Source organism: Harmonia axyridis, chromosome 7 (genome assembly GCF_914767665.1).
Source record: "Harmonia axyridis chromosome 7, icHarAxyr1.1, whole genome shotgun sequence".
Taxonomy (NCBI): Eukaryota; Metazoa; Arthropoda; class Insecta; order Coleoptera; family Coccinellidae; genus Harmonia; species Harmonia axyridis.
The window spans coordinates 26,242,935-26,255,522 of record NC_059507.1 but is presented as its reverse complement, the minus strand read 5'-3'; the positions used below and the strand labels follow the sequence as shown (position 1 = coordinate 26,255,522).

The 12,588-nt window shown below is 35.7% G+C and overlaps 1 protein-coding gene across 1 annotated transcript in view; it reads left to right on the top strand.

Moving 5' to 3' along the window:
• The window catches only part of LOC123685178 (protein mothers against dpp-like), a 149,920-nt gene that overhangs the window by 102,353 nt on the left and 34,979 nt on the right, over window positions 1–12,588 (top strand). The window lies entirely within an intron of this gene.

Below are 12,588 nucleotides of genomic sequence, written 5' to 3'. Positions count from 1 at the left end.
AAGTGAAATTACTTGAATGAACAACTTTCAATATCGTTGAACATGGTCAAAATACAAGAAGTGTACAAAATAAAAATGTAATAGTCCCAAGATTTCATAGAACACATTTACAGCACAAATTATCTCATTATGGACCAAAACTATATTGCCTTCTTCCAGTTGAGATGAAATTTAATATTAATGTAAAGAACAAAAAAGATAAAAGAAAACTTAAAACTTACATCGTGGAAAACTCTGGTATATTTCACTCTGTATTCGAGAATATGTGTTAGTTTATATTGGCAGCCTCTAGAGAGCTTATTTTCTTATTTATAAATTATAGGACAGTTATTTTGGATTTGGTTGATTTTTAATGTAGCGAATATCTTTGTATTCATCTTTGTTGGTCGGAGTGTATGAAATACAAGCTTTGCCCATACATTTCTGATCATACTTATGTATTTTAGAATGTTGTATGCTATATGTTGTAATGAATTAATTTGAATTTGAATAAGTTGCCTATAATAGGGGTGATACCTGCGCGATACAAATGAACCCATGGAATTTGCATACATTAGAGAGTCTACACCTCTAAGAGAAAGATAATTCTTCTGTTGAAAGTCGATTCGGAAAACTAGAGAAAATGCACTTTGCCTAATAGATAGAGGTGAGGAAGGACTGATACTCCTTGAAGAAATGTCAAGTAGGGGACTGCTCGAAGAACGATCAGGAGATCTCGATAGTATCGATGTTAGATCGCTGTTGTAATGATGTAGCATAATTAGTCGGGACATCGATGAAACGTTATGTGGAAGGACCGGATTGACTTTGACAAATACCATCCTGGATATTTTGGAAAGCTTGGTATGGTCAGATATCATAAAAAAAACTCTAAATGGCAGCCAGCCATCAACATTGATAAATTATGGACACTTGAAGTGAACTAACAAGACAGAAGTACAAAGATGACCCTAATGGAAAGGCCCCAGTTATAAAACTTATTAATGCTGGATACTACAAACTTTTAGGAAAAGGAAGGTTGCCCGCTCAACCAGTCATAGTGAAGGCTAGATTCTTCTCTAAAAGGGCAGAAGATAAGATCAACGCTGTAGGAGGAGCTTGTATTCCCCAAGTAGGCATGGTTTTCAACGATGCCTTTGTTGTTCCTAGAAGCAAATTCGTTACATATGCTACTTACCACTTCGGACAATTCCGCTGGGCTTAGTTGTGATGTCTCCTATCTCAGCCTTGGATGATCCTTGAACTTCTCTCTCAGCTCTTCCATATGCACAGTGTTCTCCGAGGTATACAATCACAGCCATCCAGAATAGTCTTTGATGATGAAATACTTAAGGTTGAGTCGCTTGAGATAGGAAACGTCGATCTATGGGAGCACTAGGATCAAATAACTTGCCCTTTCTCGCTAGAATTTTTAATCAAAGCATTGCTGTTGAGTAGTACGGGATATACTCGGGAAGCAACTCCTTGGGCAGACTTGGATTATCTGTAGTCAGTTCTTCGTACATCTGCAACGTCGATCTATGGGAGCACTAGGATCAAATAACTTGCCCTTTCTCGCTAGAATTTTTAATCAAAGCATTGCTGTTGAGTAGTACGGGATATACTCGGGAAGCAACTCCTTGGGCAGACTTGGATTATCTGTAGTCAGTTCTTCGTACATCTGCATCGATATTTCTATGCATGCAGAAGCAGGCGGTGTGAATGCCACGTTTTCACCCTTCTGCAGCGGCTGGCAGCAGATGACGCAGACGAAGCCTTGTAGATGAAATACGTGTTGCTACGCTCGCAGCACCATCTCGTGTGGCAGCAGACGATCTCCGCATCTTGAACATTTGACTCGAAATAGCCTGAAATAGGAGCATTTACATAGCATTACACAAAAAATTTGAAATTTATCAAGTATACACATGCCGACAGAGAACAGTGATGCATCGGCGGGGTTCGCACTAGACATGGTGCCACCGACGTTGGCAGCCTTCTGGGTAGGCTTATTCCTAGTGGAGGCATCTCTTTACTCTGAGCGCGCTTGTTCTGCCCTGGTTGGGGTTTGCGGCCGGGTTTATGGATGGCCGTTTTATAATAATAATAATATCACGCTGGTTTTCAGCTTTGCCACGATAAACGCGGCGCTGATCAGCGAATTGTTAGTTGTTCTGGGGATAATCATTATTATTATCAGCCATGGTTTGTTTGATTCGGGTGTGGTTTCGCGAACTTCGCTCCTTCAAAAAAATGGATCTACGCCCTTGGTGTTTACTAATAGGTCTAAAGATTTTTCTTAGTTCTCCTTTTTGGCCGCCTTATATAGTTCTCCGGATATGCGAAACGATCGGGAGGATTACGCTTTCTTTGTGATCTTCTCACTTCTGTAAAACATAATTAAACAAATTAAGCAATTTATCACAGGAATTTGGACAAAATAATTAAACAAAACAACAAAAACAAGCACACGTCATAGATTAGGTAATTTGATTGCAGATTGCATGCTTTCAGTAATTGCAAGCGTTAACCGCTTTATACAACTTGACAAAAAACATATCAAAAATATAAATGCATGTTGGTTCACAAATAGATTTGCTGGGTTCTGTATTTTTCTAACATGAACAGTACAAAAATGATTGAGCTTGTGTTGTATTTAGGCTTTATTGTTACAAGGTTCAGCTACCACTTTATTTGTTCCTTACTTTATAATTGCTTCATAAAATCCTGTGGTACTTTTTATTTTATGATTTATTTCATATTATTTTGAGCTCAGATCTCCATCACTCTGACACTTCGAGGTATACAATCAAAGCCATCCGGAAAAGTCTTTGATGATAGAATACTTAAGGTTTAATCGCTTGAGATAGGATACGTTGATCTATGGGGGCACTAGGATCAAATAACTTGCCTTTTCTTGCTGAATAATCAAGAACTTTTTGGTCAGACTCTGATACTGCAGTCTTCGATAATGCAAGTGCTACTGCTGTCTTTTCTCCAAGGGTCGTCTTAACGAGTTGTGTCGCAATGTTGGAGGTCTTGTAATTATTCCACGTCTTCTCCCCTATAATAATAATAATAATAATTTATTAGATACCCTCAAAATTTTACAGGGAGTGTCAAAGAATTGTATGATAATCTACATCATAATATAAAAAGTGTATAAATCAGACAATTGTCAATAAATGAATACTTCTAAAATTTACAACAACCAATTATAAAACAAACTATTACACATAGGTACGAACTGAAACGCAGAAGGATAATGACTGGTACCTCATGAATTCATCCATTGAATAAAATGCACATTTAGTGAGAATGGCTTTAACTTTCCGCTTGAATGTTTTATGATCCAGTGATGTTAGGGATTGTGGAAGTTTGTTGTACATTTTGATTCCATTGAATATATGCGTGTTTCGAGTCTTCTTCAGTCTATGTCTTGCGGCAATAAAGTTGTTCCTAAACCTGGTCTCATGATTGTGAACCGCTGATTGTTTGTGGAAAGTATCCCGATTTTTGTGTATATACATAAGACTCTCCAGTATACAGGGTGTTTCCTAAACATGCGGCAAAAATTCAGGGGGTTGTTCCTTTGACTATTCTAAGAATATTTTGTCCTTTGATGATTTTTGAAAAACCTATTTGTTTCGAAGATATAGGGGAAACAAAATTTCAGATAATAACATTTTATTATGAAAAATTACATGAAAATTCAACTCAACCTACAAAAACTGTTGAAAATGACCACCTCTAGCCAGCATACAAGCATCCAATCTTCTCCTCATTGACTGCCAAACCCTTTCAAAAACACCAGGATCATTTCTTATTAAGTTACACCCAGCAATGATCCGATTTCGCAAGTCTTCCACATTTTCTACTGGAGTGGTATAAACTAATGATTTTAGATGGCCCCATAGGAAATAATCTAAGGGGTTTAGTAATTGGAATGTTGTTAAACAAATTTAAAAATAAATTGTACCTACTTAGTAAACACAGTGCGGTACGCATTTTTATTTAAACTATTATTAATTTAAAAAAAATGTTGTTCGCCCTGTATCTTCGAAACAAAGAGGTTTTTCAAAAATCATCCAAGGACAAAACATGCTTAAAATAGTCCAAGGAACAACCCCCTGAATTTTTGCCGCATGTTTAGGAAACACCCTGTATAGCAGCCTGATAAGGTAAGTATACCATATTTCTTGAAAAGAGGTCTACAGCTAGTGGTATAGTCCACTCCCGCTACCAACCTCGCAGCTTTTTTCTGTTTCAGAAACACTCTTTCTGCCTCTGGAGATGCACCCCATAGAATGATGCTGTAGGTCATCCTACTATGAAAATGTGCGTGGTAAGTAAGTAACGCTTCTTTTTCTGTGAGCAGGTTCTTAATTCTTCTTATTGAGAATAATGCCGTAGAAAGTTTTTGACTTGATTCAGAAGTAGATGAATAGTTTCCGGTTCATGACGTTTCGTGCTCACAACCAACTCCTGAGTTTTTCTCTTCGTTCACTTTCATATCATTGGAATTGAACCATTGGATAGCATCTCTTACTGTTTCATGGGATTTATTCAGGAGTAGATTTATTTCTTTGGCTCTGTTCAAAAATGTTGTATCATCAGCGAAGAGGGTCTCATCATCTGCACCAACGTTACATGTCAGATCATCGATATATATTAGAAATAGGATGGGCCCAAGCACCGATCCCTGGGGAACTCCTGCGGTAACTTTCATCCCTGAAGACCGTTTACCTTCCGAATCTACTATTTGGTATCTACCCTTGAGGAAAGATTCCAAAAAATTCAAAACTATAGACTGTTGATTGAGGATGAGGACTCCGTAAACAAATTATACACCCTACCAGTTGCAACATTTGAAAAGTTAGAAACAGAGAATGTTGATGCTGCTTCTGAATAGTTTTATTAAAAATCTATAACTAAAGTTAGTTTAGTGTTACGTAAAATTTATAAAATTGTGATATTAAATAAACAGAAAAAAAATTCCTTATCCTATACATTAGGTCTAATTAAGACTGGTCGTTAATTAGAAAACTATAAAATTTAAGAATAGTTATTGGGGTGTAGGTGCTTTTTCTAACGCGTATCGCTTTGCAATGGTTGAGCCGTGTATAGATGAAAAGTGGTCAAAGCTAGTGCTGTATTTGACCGGTTCCTGTTCCCAGTAGGGTCCAGATCTATGTTCTGGGTCCTGTCCGAGTTCTGACCAACGGTTAAGGTTGGGTACGGTACAGATTGCATTTAGTTGACAGAGTTCAGCTTGCATTGATGGTAGTTGTGGGAGCTTTTCTTCTGTGGATGAATGGGTGCAATCCATGTTAAATGGTGGAGTGTTGAGGAAGGCGTGAGTTTACGTAAAAACGTAGTTTGCGTTACCTGCTGCATTCGAGGGTTTGGGATAGGTGGTCTTGACTAATGATTGAAACGTATCAGTAAATGATATAGAGCCAAGGTATGTTGAGTATTTGAAATACTTACAATACGTAGTCATGACTTGAATGACGTTAGCAAACCACTTCATGTCTGTTAAGAGTAGAAAGTGCTGAATGCTTGAGGTGTTTTGAGCTGCTTGAATCACTGGTAGTCCTAAAGATTGTAGTCAGTAGTTGACACGAACTTCTTAATCTTCTCGTGGTTTTTTTTAATAACATAAATTGTAGATCGGCCTACGCCGTATTCACTTGCTAAACTACTGAAAGTTTCATTGCGATTTAAGCGATCTAAAATATCACATTTTTCTTTAACTGTCAACGTTTTGTGCTTTCGCTTCTGGGTTTGTGACGACATTACTAGGTACTACATATACCTAATACACAATGAATAAATATGTAGTAAACAATGAACGTACGCTAGGCCGTACCGCTATCACTAGTAGTCAAATTCAAACTAAGTAAAACAATGCATACGCGTCGAGCACAATAGCGGTGGCGCGTACGAGTTGTGACCTGTTCAAACTTGCGTGATCTATACATACATATTAGCAAAGATTGTCAAACATAATTCTGTCATGTCGGATTACAGGGGGCGCCGGATTAGACAGGGGCCGGATTATCGGGGGTCCACTGTAGAGAACAAATGGAAAGTAGTTCGAGCACGTACGCATGCTTTAACTAAGAACTAACAAGAGAGTGCATAAACGCCACTGAATTCTAAGGTTTAGTTCTTAGTCTTTAGTTCTTAGGTACGGTGCATAAATCCACCATGAGAACTAAACCTAAGAATTCAGTGGCGTTTGACATTGATATTTGATTGAGAGAAAATTTAATTTAATTTTTTCGAATACACCTAATACTTTGCATCGATGAACAGGAATAACGGAACATAAAATGATTGAAACTGGTACTCGTTAATATTGATATTCTATGCGGCGCACGCGTACTTCTTTATTTTACCTGAGCCCTTAGTTCTTAGTTAATATTCTGCCTGCTAGTGTTAATATCAAATGCAGAGTGTGTCGCAGTCAGTATAGCCCGGAGCATGTCTTCTATCACTGTAGAAGATGGAAAGAGGAAAGAATAAATCTGATAAATGATACAGGTAAACTTCCTCAAGGGAATAAAATAATTGATAGAATGATAGAGAATCGGGAATACTGGAGTAGAGTATATGCTTATATAACTGGAATAGTGAGTGAGAAGGAGGTCACTGACAGAGAGATTAATGGATAGCTGTGATTTCTTTGAGAAGTGAATTATTATTTTTGTTTATATGTATGGATGTGTTGTAGTATTGGTCTTTGGCGGGGTGCGGATGTTTGAATTTATTATATTTATTTGATGATCTTTACAATCTATAGTTGATTCTTAAGGTGTATATGTTATTATTTATTATTTTATTCATACAAGTGTGCCGTTTGAAAATGTGAGTAGCCGTAGGGGCGAGTGAGTAGGAGAAGGTAGAAGACAAGGGACCTCTCGAGGCGCAGGCTAGGAAGCTATTCCGGAGTTCTTTTGTGAAAAGAAGAGGGGGTTTTAGTGAGGTGAAACTCCCACACAAATCCAGCGGCAATGGACTAGTTTTAATTTTTTTGTTAAGGATTAATTTTAAAGATTCAAGTAAAATGAAACAAAAATGTGGAAGAATCATTGAAATATCTCTAGAAATGAAAAAGTTATGAGACTTTGAAGTTGCGCTTGGAAGAATAATTTCATAGTACGTGTAAGTGTCGTGACGTCACACACTAGACGACTGGTATTCGCAGAGTGCTTACGAATTCATTGGTGTACAATCACTTGTGCCGTTCGTGTCGTGTTTTGTTCGTTACACGATGGCTGAAATAACTCACTATAAAACAAAAGTCGTGGTATAAAACATCTAAGTATGTAAACCACAACAACTATTATGTTATATTACTGTTTTATGGGCTTTGTCATTTTTGCAGGCAACTGTATCTGCATTTGAAATGGTAAGTTTGGGATAGTAGCATTGGTCACTGCAGGAGTCATTACATTCTCTAGATGTACTTTCATCATAGCATCATATGCATCAATTTCCTTACGACTACACTTTCATTCTTCAAGTTCACCCACATTGATAGGCAAGAGTTGTTGTCTCTTCTCCAATGTGATATTCACTAACTCCTGTAATCTCAGGGATGATGGGGCTGTATCTATATAGAAGTTTTCAAAAGACGAATCCTCCCATTTTGCAATAGATGTTGCTACTATAGACGCTGCTGTGAAGTTTTTTCTGTTCAATGCAGAACATTAATCTTTGTCATATAGAATTTTTACAAAAAATTCTTTATTGGGTTATATATATACATATAAATTACTTTTTTCTCTTTTTACTTTTTACTCCTCAGATAAATATGTTTTGCCATTGATAGACTCCAACAACCAGTACTCAACTACAAACTGTTTATGAAACGTTTTTTAAATAAATCATCTTTATAAGTTGAACCATAATGAAGTAAACTCAAAAGTAGATACTTGAAAAGTTTAACTACTTTTATTTCTGCACTGACATAAGATGGATTTGAAGAAAAAAACTGCGAATATATCTATTTTAGGCAAATTGTCACTTTGTCCTTTCACGAAGCCTTCTTCCATCATAATGGTGACATAAAAACAAAACTCGAGTTAAAACTACACTATACAACTACAAACGGCGCGATAGCCTTGGCGCGGCTAAGTATTTAAACGTAATTTATGGTGTAGCGATCACAGGCAAGTGGCGTGACGTCACAGACGAGTCGGAGACCAAAGACGTTCCGCGGTAAAATACGTAAATTTAAATAATCTATGTGTGAAGATCATTTTGATGTAAGTACCTATCAGTACTAGCTGTCTATTTCTGATAATAAAAATACTAAGGTGTAGGTTGGTTTGAAATGAGTTATTGAGTAAAAATAACTTTGTCCTTTCACGAAGTCTTCTTCCATTATGGTGACATAAAAACAAAACTCCAGTTAAAACTACACTGTACAACTACAAACGGCGCGAGAGCCTTGGCGCGGCTAAGTATTTAAACGTAATTTATGGTGTAGAGATCACAGGCAAGAGCCGTGACGTCACAGACCTAAGACGTTCCGCGCTAAAATACGTAAATTTAAATAATGTATTTCTCAGTCATTTATTGATGGATTTTCGAAATTTTTTCACTGATTTATCAGTTTTGCTCTATATTTTAATTATATCGTGTCAAATATAGTAATATCAACATCACTAAACTAGTCCATTCAACATCATCCCGGCCCGCTGCTGGAGATGACATTAGCTTTCCCCCTACCTTAGGGCAAAAAAAAGTGTTATTTATTTCATGAATTGTATGTACATTACAATATGAAAACAAGTCACAAATTCTTTACAAAAAAAAATATACAATGAACTAATTACACCTATGATATTTGTACATGACAAAAGTCTATAAATTCATTTATAGAATATGGTTCACATTTAATTAATAGTTCGAATAATTCTCTTTTGAAGAGTTTAATTTCTTTAATGGATCTTATTTTTCTAGGTAAATGATTGAACAGTTTCACACTCATATAGTAATTATTACGCTCTGTACTCGTAAGTCTGTGAATAGGTAATAGGTATTCAATCATTCTCCTGGTAGGATTCACATTTTTACAATCTTGAAAGTAGGAATTGTTCTTGAACAAAAATATCAAGAGTTCATAGATATATAAACCAGGGGCAGTCAGTATATTATGTCTTCTAAATATTCTAATATCTACATGATTCCCTGTATTTCATATTAAACATTATTCTTATAGCTAGCTTCTGAGTGATGAACACACGTTCAGCCTGAGTGCTTCCCCCCCAGAAAATAATTCCGTATGACATAATTGATTGAAAGTTTGCAAAATACACAATCCTCAAGGTGTCTACATCTACTCTATTTCTAATAGCTCTCAATGTGTATATGATTGTATGGAGTCTTTTCGTTACTGATTCACAATGCAACCCCCAACCAAGATTGTTCTCAATAAATACACCTAATAATTTAGTGGAAGGTCTTATTTGAACTATTCCATTATCAAAATTAATAGCCTCTGGAAATGTTAGTGGTACGGCCTTTGGTCAATTATTGAGAACAATTTGTACTTACAAAGGCCTATATGGTATATATGCTATTTTGAGTGGACTGTAAAATAAAAAAGTTTAATTTAACTTACTACTAAGTTTTTTGGGGGTCAAGCTAGTTCCAGGTGCGTTATTTCCAAATTCACCTTTCGAGTTTTTTAAATTTTACCGAAAGAATTTTCTTATCAACCGGCTTAGGTATTAATTCCCACGTTTTTGAATCATTCAATGCACTAAACTCTTTTATCATTGCATCCTTCCAATTTTGTGAATCTACAGAATTTATAGCCTCATCGAAAGATTTAGGAGCATCTAAATCTGCTAAATTTACAGAAATAATAAAATCATCATATTTATTCGGAAGTCATCTTTTCCTGACAGGTCGATCAATTGTACTTCCTTCATTATTGTCTTTTTCGATTTCATTATCATCATTTTCCTCATCATCACTTATTTGAATAAAATCAGTACCGGGCTCTACAACTTGAACATTTCTAGCTAATTCAATTTTACCGTTTATCAAGACTCTGTAACCTAAATCAGTATACCCAATCAAAATTCCTTCAACTGCTTTGTCGTCAGATGTTTTTCTTTTTTCGTCAGGAATTCTCACATACCATAAATTTTCAAATTTTTTGCACTTGGTTTTCTACCGAAAAAGGTTTCAAAAGGGGTTTTCGATTCGAAAGTAGAACTATTTCTCAACCTATTACCTACAAAACATGCGGCCAAGACAAATTCTGGCCAATATTTGCGGTCTAATTTAGATTCTTTTCTGAGACATCTTACTCTGTCCATTATTGTCCTGTTATATCTCTCTGCAACTCCATTCAACTGGTTATATGCAATGCAAGGAAAAATTCGAAAACCTTCATTTTTAGCCAAATTATAAAACTCTTTATTCAAAAATTCTTTTCCGTTATCGCATCTAAATTCACATAAAGGACCTTCAGCATAGTTTTTAAGAATATTGAAATATTCAACAAATTTATCGTATACTTCAGACTTGTTCTCAATTGGATAGGCTCTTGCAATTCTCGAGTAATCTTCAATAAAAGTAACGAAATACTTTTCTCCATTAAACCCATCTACATCCAAATACTTCACATCAGAATGCACTATTTCACCGCAGTATCTAGCTCTTCTACGTTCAGAAGCATATTCCTTGTTTGACATCTTACTTTCTAGGCAAATTTTACAGCTTATGAAATTATTATCTAAATGGTCTGGCAAATCATCTAAATACTTATCACGACACATTATATTCAGATCTTTAAAGTTAACATGACCCAAGATACGATGGAATCTTTCCTTGGTTGACATATTCTTAGCAATATGATTTGCAGAAATAGCATCAGCACCTTTTAAAACTTCACACGTTATAGAGAATAATTTCTTATTTTGTTTCGAATGGAAAAGGAACTCATTTTTTTCATTATAAATCTCCGCATATTTACCGCTAAAGATTACTGTCTTGTTTGTCGACATAATGGAACTAACACTTAGTAAATTTCTTCCGATTTCAGGAACATAATAAACATTTTTTATATCAACAGTTATGTTTTTATCTCCAGATCTGAATCTACACATTATGTTCCCTATCTTTGTTGCTTTTATGACATCTGAATTTCCTAGCTTAACCTCAGTTTTTGTCTTAAGATCTACAGAACTATAAAAATATTCATCAGTTTTCGTAATATGATCAGTACATCCGCTATCAATTAACCATTCCATGACATTTGTGTTCTTACCTTGCTCCAAATCAAAAGAATTTACATCAACATGAAAAAGTTCCAAGTTTCCTTCGTCTTCCTGCATATTCTGAACCTCCGAATTGCCAGCAAATCTTCTACCATAATTACCACGACCTTTATTGTAGTTGTTTCTTCCCCCTGCTTGATAAAATCCTCGATATCCTTGACCATTGTAGCTTCCTCGACTATTCTGACCATGACCACGTCCATTTTGATAGCAATTTTGCTTCATGTGTCCAACCTTTCCACAGTTCCAGCAAGTTTTTGGATTTTCATTCGTCTTGTGCCAGTTTCTTCCTTTTGTCAATTTCGTGTTGAAGGCTTGCGATTTCAATTCCTTATCTTCAGTAGTAGACTCAGTCTCTTGAATGCCAGATAATTCGTTCCAACTCATTAGTTTCTCTCTTATGTATTCAGTTGTACGATTTTGTTCAGCTAGAGAATCAAGGTCATCCACCAAGTGACGGCAGTCCTTTGGTAATGCCATTATAAGAAAGCTCAATTTTCTTTTTCTAGAAATATCACCACCAGCTAATCTTAGTTCATTGATTTTCTTATCGAAGTCTTCAAAGAATTTTTCTGTTTGTGATTTGGAGGCATTTTCATTCAATTTCATCAAGTTCAACTGACGTTCTATTAGTAATTGCTTTGATTCGCTTTTCTTTAGATAGATAGAGTCAGCCATAGTGGCAGCATTTAATGCTAACGAAAGAAAGTACATCACCTTATTTTCTTGTTCCTCCCAATCTGCCTCTTTTATTACTTCTGGACGTATTTCATATTGGACAACAGGCAAGCACTTCTTGAAACGAAGCAGGAACATGAATTTGTTTCTCCAATCTTCATAAGTGATATTTTTGTCGAACGGTATAACTGTAGTATTTTCTCTGGCCATTTTACTTGCTTTACTTCCTTACTTACTGCGATACTTGATTAACCACGCTCTGCTACCATAAACAGTTTTCAATTACTTTAAAATATATTTATTCAGTTCTCCAACAATGCTCCAACATAAAACGTGTTATTCACCCATTATATTCAACAACAACAACTACTCAAGTGACGCGGTTTTTTATACACTTTTATATTTCTAGAACATTCCATAATACAGTATTCTTTATAGTGTCTAGCGCCCTCTTTGAGTGAGTGGAAAATTGTATCCTATTACAGATTACTTTAACAATAATTGTCACTTTGACAATCTACAATCTATTAACTTTCAAGACAACGGCTTCTATTTTATATTTCTTCACAGCATTAACATTAGAGCCACGAATGACTATTTGAATTTTTTGAAAATTTTTTTTATT